Source organism: Pinus tabuliformis, chromosome 6, assembly GCF_031772625.1.
Source record: "Pinus tabuliformis cultivar Carrire ecotype Pingquan chromosome 6, CPIR1, whole genome shotgun sequence".
In the NCBI taxonomy this organism is placed as follows: domain Eukaryota; kingdom Viridiplantae; phylum Streptophyta; class Pinopsida; order Pinales; family Pinaceae; genus Pinus; species Pinus tabuliformis.
Genome location: NC_142292.1, coordinates 950,940,433 through 950,950,846, shown reverse-complemented (window position 1 = coordinate 950,950,846; position 10,414 = coordinate 950,940,433). Strand labels below are relative to the sequence as shown.

Here is a 10,414-nt window from a genome sequence, read left to right as displayed (position 1 = left end):
TTGACTTGGACTCAAATTTAGACTTTTACATTTATTTTAACAAAATGTGGACTTCACTCAACTTGACAAAATTGAACTATTCATAACTTGAACTTGACTCAACTAACAAAATCACTTTTTAGACCCCCTAGATGTAAAAACATTACTTCTAACTACAACCTTATCACTCCAAATTTACAAAAAGAATTACACCTTATCACTCCAAAAAATATCTTCTTCTCATACACAATGCACTAATACATTTTTTTTTTAAATTTTATAGCATACTTTATCTTTTTAAAATATATTCTTATCACTCCACTACAAAATATAGCCTCATTATTACAAATCTTAAAAAAAAAAACTTTTATGACCGCTCTTATCCCTCCATAAAAACTCATTACCATATTAGCTCTCAAAAGATAAATGAAATCCACTTATTACTCCAAAAGAACAAATATGTCTTTTCCATGAACCATAAATATTTTTAAATATTCCACTCATTCTCCCCTTTAAATATACCAATTCAATTCAAATTTTCACACAAATAACAGTTTAACTTTTTGAATCTACTATATTCAACTCGGGTGCCCATTTTGAATGAAAAAATCTCATAAAGAGTTAATACCTTTTTCTTTTTGGAATCCCAATTGGATTCATGGGAGGTCGAATATTATAGCTGGAATATTTTGAGCTCAAATCAACCCTGTCGATGATTAGAATAGGTAGAGGATCAGATGATGCCCAACGACACACATTGGATTGAATGAAAATATTTTGAATGCATACATTGGATCGGATCAAAACTAGCCACTAGGTATCAAACCTTTTTTGTCCTGTGAGTAATTTACTTACAAGTACATATGAGAGACTTCAGAAGTACGATTAATTTATGGAGCATACATACCAGTGCTTACGATTCCATAATCTGAACAACCAACATATGCACTACCATGTTGTTTTAAGTTGTACAAGCTCAACACTATGCTCCACGACTGTTTTAAGTTGTACAAGCTCAACACTATGCTCCACGACTGTTTTTATAAATCAATGACAGTTCAATGGAGATATCAATCACATGTCTCAACATGTTTTTAATGCAGATCTCCAAAACAAGTTTCAATGCAAGTCCACATAGTGGTAGATTGCAGCAGCCACACCATGATTATATACAAAAGAAGTTGGTCCACCATATGGATAGGTAAATCCAACACATCTCAGTATGAAACAAATACAAACCCACAACTACAATGAATCCAAACACAGAACTTTAAATAAATTTTGCAGGGCTTCCAACACAGAGATCCACAGGGGACTTATGATGCTTCTCACGCCAAACAAGAATACGTATTTGGAACATCGATACAACTATTGCTGCAATAAAATAAATCCATCGATCTGTCCTCCGCGGGTGATTTATGGAGAGTTCACAAGAGGATCCATGCCTTAGATTCACCTCATATCCTCATTTCATTTTAAGATCTTGTAATACACCTCCATTCCTATCATGTCGGCAAAAGTTAGATTGAGTTGTGGCAAAAAATATAGGCCGGGGTCAAAATGGGGGTAAATATTTTATTACCAAATAGCTAAAGGGAATTTAAATGAAAAAAATGAGACACTTAGAGATAAGACTCTTGCCAAATGAAATCTCATTGGTGAATAGGAATGGTTAATTATTTCATGATAAGAATTCTATATCAAATTCTAGATAATCTTAATGGATGAGAGATAGTTGGAGAAAGATGTTAAGTTTGGAAAAAACATAAAATCCTCGTGAAAGAGAAAGGCGAGGTTTTATGGGAAAATCCTAGGCAAGTAGATAAAAAGATCCACAACGGCAGGTAGCTGCTAAAGGAAACCTTATCATGAATGAAGGGAATTAAATACCCATTGAATAGATCAACAAGAGGTTGTTGATCCTTGGGCAAGTATTCTCAGCTTGAGGTGAACTGTAGAAAGTCAGTTCTAGGTTGGGTAGAGGTGTTATGTTTTACAACTGACACCCTATCAGCTATTCGGTTGAATGGTTGGATGGAGGTGTTTTGTTTTCAAAGTGACACCCTATTGGCTATTCGGTTGAATGCAAGCATGGAGGAACCATTACTGGCATATATGAGCCCTATGCGCAGAGCCTCCATGTCTCGCCATGGAGAAAGTTTTCTCTTTAGCTTGCCGGAAGAAGAACCAGTGACTATGCTTCTGTCCCTTCCAAGCCCCTCTGCCCTAAGGAATTCAGGGGCTTGGAAAGAGAGGCTCGTATTCGGAAACGTCTTGTCTTTGGATAGCGGGGAGTCAAATTCATTGAAGGATGCAAGTCTAGAATTCGAACTAGAGTCAACGAAGAAGTCTTAGAGGAAGTCTGTGATAATAAGCCGTGAGACAAGTGAGTTCCATGACACAAAATGATTTGTTCGTCTTAAATGTAGTTGTTGACGATAGTAACAAATATTTAAAATAAATTGATCGATTACAGGATTCACATTTAAAAACGGGGGAGGAAGATTTTGTATAGTTCAAGAACTGCCCTTGCCATGTCGACAATGGGTAATGTGAGAGAAAGCCTTAAGAGGCCAGAGTTAGAATCGATTTCTTCTATCTTGAAGTAGGCTATTTTGGGGTTGTTGATATATCTTTTGTTCCCAATAGGCGTTTATTCGTTCATTAGGGATCATTTTGCAGGAAAAGAACCCAGTTCCATCCTTGATGCCTTTTATTTTTGCATTGTGATGATGTGCACGATTGGTTATGAAGATACTACTTCCACGAGAAAATAAAAATGTTGTTTTTGTGCTTGTTGTGTTTGTTGGTTTTGGGCTTACTAATATTCCGCTGAGTGGAATGGTATCATACATTGTGGGGTAAGAAGAAGAATTTCCTGCTCCAATCTATCGATGGAAGCTACCATGACATAGTGATGAATTGTTTTATTGATGTCAAGAAAAGAAGGATGCGCATCAGAAATGGAGGGTGCAAATTGCTCTCGATGTGATCATGTTGTGTATTTGTGTTGGGTGCAAGAGTGATGCACTGTGTGGAGAGATTGGGATGGATAGATTCTTTCTACTTGTCGATGATGTCAGTGATGATAGTTGGCTATGGAAACCATGCCTTCAGGACACTGACAGGCTCGTTGTTTGCAACGATCTAGCTTCTGGTAAGTACCCTTGTTGTTGCGCGATAATTTTTGCACTTGACAGAAGCAAGGATTGATAGTAGCTATTGTTTGCTTGCAAAATGGGTGTTGCAAAGAGATATGACAGTTCAGGATTTGAAGGCCGCAGATATTGACAACAATGGCTTGTTAGGTTCGCTTTCCCTTCTTTTCGTCCCCTTTAATTTAATGATTCGTGCAAGTCTATTTTTGGTTTATTTTCTAGTTTTTCTTCTTCTACAATCTGTATGACTTAAGAAAGAAGCATTACTTGTTATTAACAGAAATATAAAAACATATTTGTTCTTGAAAGCTTTTCCAATTTACGAGAAACCCAATTCAGGCAAGTAAATAATAGATTTTGGGGAAATAGTTAAATAATGATGCATAAAATTGTAATTCAACGGCTTGGGGTATATATATATATATATTCCCGTAATTGTCAAGAGAGAGAAGTAGAGCTATATCAGAATGTAGCTGAACATATGAGGCACTCTTATCGAAATTAGTGGGTCAATGCCTGGATCAATGCTTCCCCTAGAACCATCTCCTTGATCAATTTGTACATTATTGCAACATTTAACTCTGCGCAGCTTACATTGAACCTCAATATAATATTTGGGATAGTTCTAAGATGCACAAAATAAGGCATGAAAAGTATGGAGAAGTTTAGATTTGGTAAAGTAGCATAAGCTTCGAGCATGCTACATGGTGGAGAGGATGTAGTGAAAAACATCTTGAAAGATCTATTGCAAACACATGAAGCATTGGAGTTAAGCTTAGGTTTTTCTATAGCTTAACTTTTGACAGACAAATTTGGTAAGGCCCAACGTAGTGCAAATAATCTGACGCTCGAAGTTTAAGTGTGAAATTTTTCCCAAGTGATTCGTAATTCTGGTGAAAGTACAATCGGGGTTAAATATATGGGAATTTAGCCAGACTTAGAGGAGAGAGTACACAACGACATGACTATGTGAGGAAATGCGTTAAAAGCGTGTACTTGTTCTAGGGTAGGAAGGAATCCAAGAATTTGGTTGCATCATGTTAAATGGTTTGAAAACATCCTATTTGTTCTTCACACAGTCAATGTTTGGAGTCGGATTTTGGAGCTATTGGGGACTGGTATTAAAAAATGTGGGTTGGTGAAGTGGCACGCCGTAATGTTGCAATCAAAGAACAAGAATTGCCTGCAAGCGATGTGAGGTTAAAAAAGTTAAGTATCATTGCCCCTTCGTAATTTGAATAAATATGTCTCCTTAAAAGACTATAGGAGTTGAGAGTATTGGGTGATAGATGGCGCACGTAAACTGGAGAAATAAATAGGTTAGTAAAAGAGGACAGAAGATTCTCCACAATTACAAAGAACAGTAGTAAAGGAAGAGTATTACTAGTCCTTAGTTTTAACTCTAAATTGCCCTTACAACAACTATCAAAAATTGATATAATTGAGCAATCTATATATATATATATATATATATATACATATACATATACATATACATATGAGTATGAGAAGGGTCTTGAACTTGAGATGTGATAAGTGGTATCAGAGTTCCTAGGTTCAACACTTGGACCTTAAGAGCTCTATCAGAGAAGGGAATTTGATCAACTTAGGACAAAAGAAAAGAGAGACTTGGGGAGACAGATGACACCCAACATAGGCATTCTAAAGAAGATTGGTCGAAAAAAATAAATAATAGATATCATAAATTATAATGAAAAATTCTAGTTCCTTGTATGATAAATTCTCATTATGGTCAGGGAAGGGTACTGAAAGTGAAATTGTTGTCTAAGTAGTGTTTCGAGATAATAAGAACATGAAAGCTTAAAATTTTGTTCCTCAATTTTGTGTTTAAATGTAATTTTTCCCTACAGTCAAAAAATTTGAATACATTGTGTGGAGGACAGTGTGAGTAGGCTTTCTTAAGTCAGAATCTGGATTGCTAATATGCCCTAACATTAATTTTCAGTAATTAGCATGGATGAAAGGGCTAAATCACATATGGCTCTTGTTCCCTAACCTAAATCCTGAGCACTTTTTGCTGCAAAGATGGGGAGATCTTCCTAGTATGAAAAGGGTCATACCAAGAAATGGGCATGGACTAAAGAAGAAGACCACCTCCTCATCTCACATATTCGATTACATGGTGAAGGCGGCTAGAGCTCCGTTCCTAAGGCCGCAGGTCTATTGCCAAATTTCTGTTTTTCTTTAATGAAATTAATAACTGCTTGTAAACTGGTTTAATAAATTACAAATAGTGTTTCTTGATTTACCAGTGAATATATACAACAATTTTAGATCAAATCAAAGCCCATGATAATAGAGCAAGGAAAAATTTGTTATATACCTAGGGGGGATAACATGGGGTACAAAGGGAGGTATCCAAGGGAATAATGTAATAATGGGATGGGCCATAGTAATAAATAAGGTGGTTAACCCATATCACATAAGGGACCACAAGTAGTTAGTAATAATGTAATGGGCCCATGGTATTAGATAGAAGGTATTGAGGGAACCATGGTAATGACCCATGGTATTGTATGTATGAGGCCTATAAAGAGGCTAGAGACTCCACATTGAGGGATGTGAAAGATTATTGTATGAACAGGCATATGGCTTGTGGAGTGTTCTCCTTCCTTAAGGAGTGAATATATGGTGTTGTCTCACCTTAAGGGTTTGATCAATAAAGTGAATCATTTCTATTTATATTCAGATCTTGTTATTTCTTGGGTTTATTTTCATTGTCTTATATTTTCATATCAGATCTATAACAAGTGGTATCAGAGCACTTTCTTGGGCAAAAAAGTGGAGAATTTTTCTTATGTTTTGTAGGAAATTTTTGGGGCGGTGAGTTTCATATTAGATCTGTATGTTTTGGTGCAAGATATACAAAATATAATTGCATATCTAGATTCTATGTGAAAAAATACCCGATTTCAAAAAAAAAATGGGTCGAATCGGAGTCCGGATGAAGGAGATATCGCTGATTTAAAAATCAGTGGGGTTGCAGACAATTTTTCGGGAAAGCGAGTTTGCGGCATAGATCTAGATGTCCTAGTGCAAGATCTACAAAATATAATTGTAGATCTGAATTCTTTGTGAAAAATACTTGATTTAAAAAAAAAATCGGTCGAATAGGAGTCCGGATGAAGGAGATATCGTTGATCTAAAAATAAGTGGTGTTGCAGACAATTTTTTAGGGCAACGAGATTGCGGCACAGATCTGGACGTCCTAGTGAAAAATATACAAAATATAATTGCAGATCTGAATTTTTTGGGAAAAATTACCCAATTTCAAAAAAAAAATCAGTCGAATCAGAGTCCGGATAAGGGAGATATCGTTGATTTAAAATCAGCTCTTTTTTGCAGAAATTTTGGTGACGACGGGAGAGTTGTAGTGCAGATCTGAAATTCCAGTGCCTGGATCAGGATTTCTATCACATGGGTAGATGCAGAATGGTTGTTCCATTTCCAAAAACAGGTCATAATAGGGATTCTGAGCAATATTGACGAAATTGTGGCAATTTCAAATTTTCGCCAAGTAAGTGAATTTTTCCCAAACCCTCTTCATGGAAAATTTTACTGGAAAAGATGATAGCCCTACTATTAAAGAATACATAAAACAAACTAAGTCAGTATGGGCAAAAAATTGGAAGGATTCAGTGTGGCTTAATTTCAGAGATGAGGCTTACAAATGGTATTTCTCACTTGACGACAAGCAGTTGTCCAAACTTTCAGATGCAGAATTTGAAAGTGTCCTTTTAAACAAATGGTCTCGAACTAGAAGAAAGGAGAATGAGACATGTAAAGGGTTATTTTCTACGGGTGTCTCCTTATTGCAGGTTCATGGATTGATTCAGAAGGAGAAAATCGTTGTATCTATAAATCCTAGTTGCAAGCACAATTTTATGAATGTTAATTTGGTAAAAAAATTGCAAGTTCCAGCAAAACACATTGAAAACACACAAGTGGATGATGAGGATGTTCAAGTGTATAAGGATTTGAAGATTTCTATGGATAAGTATGTGTGGCATGGTGATTTTTATACTTTAGAGATGGACAATATGGATGTTGTTTTAGGATATCCTTGGATGGAATCCATGGGTACTATCAATATTAATGTGCAGAAGAAATTCTTGAAGCTCTGGTATAAAAAGAAGAAAATTACATTACAGGATATTTCCATCAATAAACAAGTAGAGTCCATGAAGGTTGACGTAGAAGATGTTCCAGGGACTGACATATCAGATGATGAGCCATTGATGATCAACTATCAAACACAAACAGAGGTTGAAGCAGAAAAGGATACAGGTGCTGATACATCAGATGAGGGCTCAGTGGTTGAAGTAATATTGGAAGATAAGACACCACAACAGGCACCACAGCAGGGTGAATTAAATAAAAAGACACCGTGGGTTAAAAATTCAACATATCATCACCCACATCACCCTGCAAGAAAACAACCAACAAAATGGCAACCAATTAGCCACAAGGACAACAACCCCCGCATGACAGATAGAGAGGAGCGAAGATCCACCTATTACACATCAACACAGAAGAGCTACCACGGTCAATTTCCATCTCAAGCGAGCGAGGCACCAGCAAGATCGAGGGTTCACCTTTCTCTTGGGTGGCTAGATGCACGTGCATGGTACCAGTGGACTACTCTTTTGAGTAGATTTTATTATTTGTGTTCTTCTCATGTTTCGGGGACGAAACATGTTAAGGGGGGTGGAATGTTATATACCTAGGGGGGATAACATGGGGTACAAAGGGAGGTATCCAAGGGAATAATGTAATAATGGGATGGGCCATAGTAATAAATAAGTTGGTTAACCCATATCATGTAAGGAACCACAAGTAGTTAGTAATAATGTAATGGGCCCATGGTATTAGATAGAAGGTATTGAGGGAACCATGGTAATGACCCATGGTATTGTATGTATGAGGCCTATAAAGAGGCTAGAGACTCCACATTGAGGGATGTGAAGAATTATTGTATGAACAAGCATATGGCTTGTGGAGTGTTCTCCTTCCTTAAGGAGTGAATATATGGTGTTGTCTCACCTTAAGGGTTTGATCAATAAAGTGAATCATTTCTATCTATATTCAGATCTTGTTATTTCTTGGGTTTATTTTCATTGTCTTATATTTTCATATCAGATCTATAACAAAATTTGCCTACAAAAGCAAGGGATATATACAAATGGCATGGGATATTCACCCTCGGGACTAATTCAATATTAGTAATATCAAAGAGCATTTATGGAAAACCAAATTTTCGGTTTCTTCTTTGGTGAAAGAAATTTATAAAGATTAGCAATGTTGATAGAATATATAATGCATTTTAGACGACTCGATGTCCACAGTTGTAAATCTATCAACGCTTTTGGAATTCAAGGATTTTTTTCTTTATCCTTTTTATTTAACTTAAATTAAAGCGAATGTATCCACCTGTATAAAAGTTAGACTGCTCTATTAATGGTGGTAACAATTGAACTATATATCAATTCTTGCATTGTTTTATATTATACCGATGTGCCTTATGTGAGAACTTCTGCCAACAAGGGATCGATATATCAGTATAGACTACAATGTCATCACTGGACACATAAGTGGACCCTCTCTAGAGTTCAGGCGAATAAATAAGTTTCATCATGGGAAGGGTGTCACCAGTCCATTTATTCCATTAGAGTCATATATATGACTAAAAAAATATAAATATAAATACAAATTTGTCATTAAGTAAGTTACCTAAATACAAGCCTTATTAGTCTCAATTAGGACGTAACAGTTAAGTAACTAGGTGGTTCCCAATTTTACAGTTGATCTGGTAAAGATATGTTAGAAGGGACGAATTCTTGTCCATCAAATTATACTAAATGTGTCCCTTGTCATGATTTAAAGTATATTAATACTTTTCCTTGGGGTACTACATCTAATACAAAAATGGGAACAAAACAAGAAATGGATCATGCATATTAGGTTCTTCCACTGTTAGATATGCATGTAATGAATCTATCCCCTTATGCCAATGTACATAATGATTTTTATCCAAGGTTTTTTCTATGAGGGTTACTTTAGGGGAATTTTGAGGTCTAAATGGGCCTCCTAAGAAAATTATAAAATAATAGTGGAAATAATAAAATAAGATTAGATTATATCATCAAATTTTAGAGGGAAAAAAAGAAAAAACTATTTTTTCAACTTGTATTTTCAATTTATCTCCCTATGGGTTAACTAAAATTTCGATAGGAAACACTCGTTGGATGCATTTTGATTCCTCATCCAACGAGTACCCATGTTTCATACTTTCAATGGACCCTAGTACAAAAAAACTGAGAAATACAAGAAAAACATGATTGCAATCACATGTTTTTATGTATTTCTCATTTTTCGTTCAGTAGAGTCCACCGAAAGTATGAAACATGGATACTCCTTGGATGAGGAATTGAATTTTGCATCCAACGAGTACTCTTGCTCGAAACCATAGGGAGATAAGTTCAAAATATGAGTCAAAAAAAGTAGTTTTATTATTTTATTATTTTTTAATCTTTTTACTTTTTTATTCCAAAAATAGTGAACCATCCCCTATGGTTGAAATAATAATCTTGAATCCTATTGGTTCTTATAAAATTTATTTTGGTTGTACATTTTTCTTAGGAGGCCCATTTTAGACCTCAAAATTCCCCTAATGACCAGAATTAGATGCATGAGTATGTGAGAAGATGGCTGAAACTAAGCACGCACTAAATTCAATTTTCCATATTAGCTTGTTAAATGGCTTCCTTGAGATTTAAAAGAGTGGTTGATACATTGAAAATACTTAAGGGAAATATGTACAAGCCATACTCCAAGCATTAGACTATCCAATATCTTTGTAAAATGTTTTTTTTAGTAGGCAATGTAGAGCTAGCACTAATGTTCTATAAAGCACATGACTGTGAAAGGACTCATCACCAATATTTTATGGAAGTTATTCATTATTTATACATATGTATATTTACAGATCTATATATAGTTTTGGAGTACATGTAAACTCCATTAGTTTGATGCATTTCTAAAACATAAATGGGTATGGCATCCATAGCAAGAAATCATTTCTCGCATGAAAAATGAAATCTTGAGAGGATTGATTATTTTCGTACCTTTAGTAGTAAATAACCAACCTAAATGCTACCCCTTGATAGAATATACTCAAAATTATTGTGGAAACTCTTGTAATTCTACTCCATTGGAAAAAAAAAATCTTGAATGGAAGTCATAGAGAAAAACATTAT

At 35.3% G+C, this 10,414-nt stretch overlaps 1 pseudogene; it reads left to right on the top strand.

Moving 5' to 3' along the window:
* Nucleotides 1-2,070: 2,070 nt before the first annotated feature.
* LOC149262105 (two-pore potassium channel 5-like) lies at nucleotides 2,071-3,385 on the top strand (annotated as a pseudogene).
* The last annotated feature ends 7,029 nt before the right edge of the window (nucleotides 3,386-10,414 follow it).